Raw genomic sequence first — 7,088 nt, forward strand, 5'->3', positions numbered from 1 at the left:
CCAAATACTAGATGGTGGGATAAGGTAAAGGACGATATGAAAGAACTGGGCCTGGAGGAAGATGATGCTCTGAACCGAGATGCATGGAGATGTGGCATTCATTATGGCAACCCTGAAAAATGCGGGATGAGCTGAAAGAAGATGATGATGAAGAAGAAGAAGAAGAAGAAGAAGAAGAAGAAGAAGAAGAAGAAGAAGAAGAAGAAGAAGAAGAAGAAGAAGAAGAAGAAAGAAGAAGAAGAAAAAAAACAAAAAAGAAGAGAAGAAGAAGAAGAAAAGAAAAGAAGAAAGAAGAAAAGAAGAAGAAAGAAGAAGAAGAAGAAGAAGAAGAAGAAGAAGAAAGAAGAAGAAGAAAAGAAGAAAAACAACAACAACAACAAAAGAAGATGAAGAAGAAGAAGAAGAAGAAGAAGAAGAAGAAGAAGAAGAAGAAGAAGAAGAAGAAGAAGAAGAAGAAGAAGAAGAAGAAGAAGAGGAAGCTATTCAGTGTGATTAGGGAGAGCAATTTTACAATTGAAGAGTGTTGTTGCTGCGAAGTTTTTATTCTCTGTTGTCTTCTGGCACTTTCCTACTCACTTCAGTTCTTGTTATTATCAGCTAATAGAGAATATCCTGTATCCATCAGATACTCTGTTATCATTTTGGCTTTTGAAAGCTTATCTTATTTCTTTTGGTGCAATAGGTTTAAGTTGGCGTTGGCTGGGTTGTGGCGAGAATGGAAAAAGGGTCACTTCCCAAGACAGCCTTGTACTGGACAGCAGATGGGAAGAGAAAGCGGGGAAGACCCAAAGAAACCTGGCGAAGGACCATGGAGAAAGAATTAAAGGAAGCAGGCCTGTCCTGGAATACAGCCACTGCAAAAGCAGCCGATCGCAAAAAAAAACAAAAACGGAGATGTTTGGTGGATGCCCTATGTGCCTCAAGACAAGAAGAGGATTAAGTAAAGTAAGTAATAGGGAATGAGATTAGCGGATGAGTAGCGTCCCTTGATTGGACGTCACCGGCGAAAAAGTTATTAGAGAGAGAACGTCATGTTGGTTATACGCATGCATCTCTCATCCTCGCTTCCGGTGAAAGCGGCTTGAGACATTTCACCGAAAGCGAGGACGAGAGAGACGCATGCGCAAAACCAAATTGCAGTTCTCTCTTTAAGGTGACGTCCAATCAAGGGACGCTACTCATCCGCTAAATCTCATTCCCTATAGGTTTAAGTAACATCGTGGGATCTCCCTTATAATATTATGAGCTAATATGTGACCCTCGGCTCAAAACGGAATTAAGTCGGGATGATTAAGATGCTTAAAATGGAATTTATAGCCAGAAATATCATGCTTAAGTTGAGTTTATATGCTTTATAGAATGTCATATTTTACTGTTCTAAATACCAACGTTTCATATTTTTGACCAAATTAACTATAATTTGAGTTTTTAGCATCTGGTCCATCCCGACATAATACCGTTTTGAGACGAAGGGTCACATATGTGGCCTTTTGTTGTCTTAAAATTTCATTTTGCAAAAGGAATAATTAAAATGGCGTTGATGTTACTAATTTATTTGTTCGTGTCGTCCTGGGTCGTTGGAATGGTCCTTGAATCGCTAGTTGTATTGCTCTATACGTTACGTGGTCGAAATCGACTTTGTTAATATTTTCAACATGTTTTGATCTAACTTTAAGTTCGATTAATCTTTGTCTTATGCGGTGTTGTATTTTGTTCCGTTCCTATTTTAATTTCCGTCATTCTCTTTCCTAATCTGAGTTTTTTTATTCATATTATTATTATTATTATTATTATTATTATTATTATTATTATTATTATTATTATTATTATTATTATTATTATTATTATTGTTAATATTATTATTATCATTATCATTATCATTATTATTATTATTATTATTATTATTATTATTATTATTATTATTATTATTATTATTATTATTATTATTATTATTATTATTATTATAATACTCCTGTAGGGGCAAAACGCAGAATATCCACTAAACGTGTTCAAAGCACTTAACAAAGGTCCCAGACCAACAGCGTCAATTAACATGTATGTAGGATGTTAGGCGATATAACATTTTTTTTCGGACAGAGACAACGCTGTTAACGACCAAGTAGTCATTTTACACCCCGAGTATGTTGTGAGAAAGTGAGTAAAGAGTCTATTCCAAGGACTCAACTATGCATTCCGATCCGAAAGCGAGTGTCATACCACAAGACCACATACACAACCATTTACAAGAACAGACACATTATACAAACACAGCTGTTTCCCATTATTATTATTATTATTATTATTATTATTATTATTATTATTATTATTATTATTATTATTATTATTATTGAGCTTTTATTAGCGCAATATCCACTAAATGTGCTCAAAGCGCTTTACAAGGGGTCCCTGGTCAACAGCAACATTTAACATGTAGGACGGGACATGCCGCCTGTTAGGCGATATTACAATTTTTTCGGACAAAGACAACGCTGTTAACGGCCAAGTACTCATTTTACACCCCGAGTACGTTGTGAGAAAGTGAATAAGGAGTCTTTTACAAGGACTCAACTATGCGCCGAGCGAGGCTCAAACCCAGGACATTCCGATCCGAAAGCGAGTGTCATATCACAAGACCACATCCAACCATTTACAAGAACAGACACATTATACAAACACAGCTGTTTCCCACGAACAATAAATTACTGGAATGTCCTGCCGCTGGACGTTGAATGCTTGGAAACTTTCAACACAGTTTTGAATGCACCCGCTCGCCAAAGTTATCTGTGGATGTGGGAGACCTTCCGTAAGCTTCTCGTACTAAGGGAAACAACCCAAGTGTTCCTTTAACCCTAACCCAAAGAAAAAATAAAACTTAGTATCTTTAATTAACCCTAATAGGAAAAATAAACACCATAGCAATTTCCCAAGACCCGTAACTAATCCTAATATAAAAAAAAAAACGCTCCTTCCGCGAGAAAACCATGATAGAAAACTTGCACTACCTTAAAAGAAAAAGGACAGAAAAAACAGTGGTCATATTATGATATTTTAAACTTTCACTAATCTACGTGGTCTTGTGGTATGACACTCGCTTTCGGATCGGAAGGTCCTGGGTTCGAGCCTCTCGCTCGGCACATAGTTGAGTCCTTGGAAAAGGCTTTTTACTCACATTCTCTCACCGTACTCAGGTGTAAAATGAGTACCTGGCCGTTAACAGCGTTGTCTTTGTCCGAAAGATTGTAATATTGCCTAATAGGCGTCGTGTCCCGTCCTACATGTTAAATGTTACTGTTGACCAGGGACCCCTTGTAAAGCGCTTTGAGCACATTTAGTGGATATTGCTCTATATAAAGCTCAATTTTATAATTTTTTTTTTATCAAGGTTTGTTTTAGAGTTTTTAAAATGAGATTATATTGACATATGTCATGCGCACCGCACCACCGCAAACGATCGTGATTTGTGGAGACAGCTGGCCGGCAACGTGCTCAAGAGTACAAGCGTGGCCTTCGTAAAGTTATGGCCTGACACTGACCAAAAAATGACGTCAAAATGCCAGACTTTTGCCACAATAGAAAACAAATCGTGAGTTGTATTCAATAGTTCAACCAATGAAATAACTTGTTTCCATGAGTACTACTAACGACAACTCACTAGGCGGTGCAAAAACCAAATAATGACGTCAAAATGCCAGTCTTTTTGGATTTCTGTGTCAGGCCGTAGCCATCGTTATGTTATAGCCTGGGGCCTGTTTCAAATACGGGAGACCTTCCTAAAGCTCCTCGTGCTAGCATTTCTTTCAATTTGTATTTTCACCGTAGACCTTTATTCAATTTGTCATCAGAGAAGCATTTCAAAAAAAAAAATCTAGAACAAACCTTGATAGATTTGTGAAAGTTTAAAATTTCCTAATTTGACCATCGTTTTGGTTCTCGGCGGTCATTTTGATTTGTGAAGTATTGAAAGGTAGTGCAATGCAGTCCTAGAGTTTTATTTTTCTATTAGGGTTAGCTCGAAGTAGGATGATTTTTTTTCCTATCAGGGTCAGTTATAAGTCTTAGTAAAGGTGATAGGGTTTTTGTTTTTCCTATTAGGGTCAGTTATGGGTACTAGGTTTTATTTTTTCTTAGGCTTAGTTGACGGAATAATTGAGTTGTTTCCCTTAGCAGGAAGAGCTTTCGGAAGGGCTCCCTAAATAAACGCCCGACAAATGATCCACGGTGAAAATATAAATTGACAGAGATGCTAGCACAAGGAGTTTACGGAATGTATCCTCTGACGGTTCTCTGTTTGATTAAACTGTACTGGAAAAGGCTCTTTACTCACATTCTCGCACCGTACTCAGGTATAAAATGAGTACCTGGCCGTTAAAAGCGTTGTCTTTGTCCGAAAAATTGTAATATCGCCTATCAGGCGTCATGTCCCGTCCTACATGTAAAATGTTGCTGTTGACCAGGGACCCCTTTTAAAGCGCTTTGATCACATTTAGTGGATATTGCGCTATATAAAGCTCGAGGACGAGAGACACATGCGCACAACCAACATGACGTTCTCTCTCTAATAACGCTACTCTTCCGCTAATCTCATTCCCTATGTTTTTACATATACCTTAAGAATAAAATATTGCTATTCTAATATCTTCTTCAACTGTTTTTAAAGTTAAAGCCAGGGAGGCCCTTCCCAAAGCTCCTCGTGCTAAGGGAAACAACTCAATAAAACCTAGTACTTTTAACTAACCCTAATACGAAAAACAAACACCCTATCATCTTTACGCGAGATCTTCCATAAGCTACTACATCCCAAGTATTCTTGTTCTAGTAGGGACTTATAACTAACCCTAATAGAAAAAAAACCCTCGGACTGTTTTGCACTACCTTTCAATACTTCACAAATCAAAATGGCGGCCGAGGATCAAAATAATGATCAAATTTTAAACTTTCACAAATCTATCAAGGTTTGTTCTAGAGTTTTGAAAATGCTTCTATATGATGACAAATTGAATAAATAAACACATGACAAAAGATCCATTGTGGAAATACTAATTGAAAGAAATGCTAAGAAATTTCGGAAGGTCTCCCAAATGTTTTTATATTTAAAGCCATGCTAATCCGTAAAATAATAAATATTAAATATTATGTATTAGATTTCAATAAAATAAGAAAAAAAAGAAAATCTAAATCAGTAGACACTTACCTCTTATAGAGGTTGCTAAATGAAATGGTGATCTTTGTTCTTCCGGTAAAGCTTTTAATACTCAACTATCGATGACGTCATTATCATGATTATCATTCATCCATTCATCCCAAGATCTGATGTTCGTCGGGGGGATACATGGGATGCAGCTCTCACCACTTTCCGCCATTCTTCTCTAAGAGTTCCTTCCATCTTCATTCTTGTCCATACCTTGATACTGTCCATCCAAACTTTCCTTTGTCTTCCCCTTCTTCTTCCTTTTTCCAGGGTGCCCTCCATCACCGTTCTGCACAAACCTTCATGCTTCACATTGTGGCCAAACCGTGACAGTTTCCTCCTTCTAACTGTGATGATGATTATATTTCAAACTAATCGTACTTCTATAGTCTTCTATTCGAGGAAATTATCATAGAAGTAAGTTAACAACCCCAACTCACAAAACCAACAAATATAAAAACAGTTTCTTTCCGAAAAACCATCAAAAAATTGACCAGAAATCATTGATGTTTAAATTTAAATTCAGCTTTTATATAGCGCAATATCCACTTAACGTGCTCAAAGCGCTTTACAAGGGTTCCCTGGTCAACAGCAACATTTAACATGTAGGACGAGACATGACGCCTGTTAGGCGATATTACAGTTTTTCGGACAAAGACAACGCTGTTAACGGCCAGGTACTCATTTAACACCTGAGTACGGTGAGAGAATGTGAGTAAAGAGTCTTTTCCAAGGACTCAACTATGCGTCGAGCGAGGCTCGAACCCAGGACCTTCCGATCCGAAAGCGAGTGTCATACCACTAGACCACATAGCCGCACATGTTACCAACAACAAAAAAATTGGTCAACAATTAAACATTTATCTTTCAACTCAATAACACAATAATGGAGAAAGTCACCATATAATTGTATAAAATCTGCTGTGATGGGCAACTCGCGCCGTTTGTAGATAAATACCTAGAACTTGAACTTGAGGAACAACTCTCATACTGACACAAAGAGTGACCCACCGACTCAAAACTCGAAATCCATGACCATCTCAGTCTGGCATGGCAGTTTTTTGCATCACTAATCTGCATTGTGGCCGCAAAATCAGCAATTTTTTGCAATTTTCTTTGCAAAGTTTCGAGATTTTGCAATGAACAAAAACACATTGATAAAAAAGACATGTTTAAATGTTTAATTTATTGATAGCTCGTGTAGAACGTGAAAGATAATTAATCAAGAGTAGTTTCTTTTTCACTATCTCATTTTTTTCATTTTTTACTGGTGCTGATATGACCTTTGTAATAATAATAATAATAATAATAATAATAATAATAATAATAATAATAATAATAATAATAGATGTCATTTGTATAGCGCATTTTCAAAATTATATACAATGCTCAATGCGCTTTACATTGGTTGAACATAAAAACAAACACAAAAACAGTCGCCTCTAGAACTCTTGTTATTATAGCTATGTGTTGGAATTATAGAACACATGGATTTTGGTCAGTAGGTCCCCGGTTTGAGTCCTGATATGAGCATCGTAAGGATGAGCCTTTTGACCATCTCCTAACCAACTTATTTTTTTTTAAATTGTGCTTTTATATAGAGCAATAACCACTAAACGGGCTCAAAGCCATTTACAAGGGGTCGCTGGACAACAGCAATACTTAACATGTAGGAAGGGACATGACGCCTGTTAGGCGATATTACAATGTTTTCGGATAGACACAACCTTACGGCCAGGTATTAATTTTACACCTGAGAGAATCTCAGTAAAGTGCCTGTTCCAAGGACTCAACCATGCGCCAAGCGAGGCTCCAACCCAGGACCTCCCAATCCGAAAGCGAGTGTCATACCACTAGACCACATAGCCGCAAAGATACGGGAAAATCGTCACGTTTATTA

Source organism: Berghia stephanieae, chromosome 15, assembly GCF_034508935.2.
Source record: "Berghia stephanieae isolate SIO BIC M18660-M18661 chromosome 15, UCSD_Bste_1.3, whole genome shotgun sequence".
NCBI classification, from domain to species: domain Eukaryota; kingdom Metazoa; phylum Mollusca; class Gastropoda; order Nudibranchia; family Aeolidiidae; genus Berghia; species Berghia stephanieae.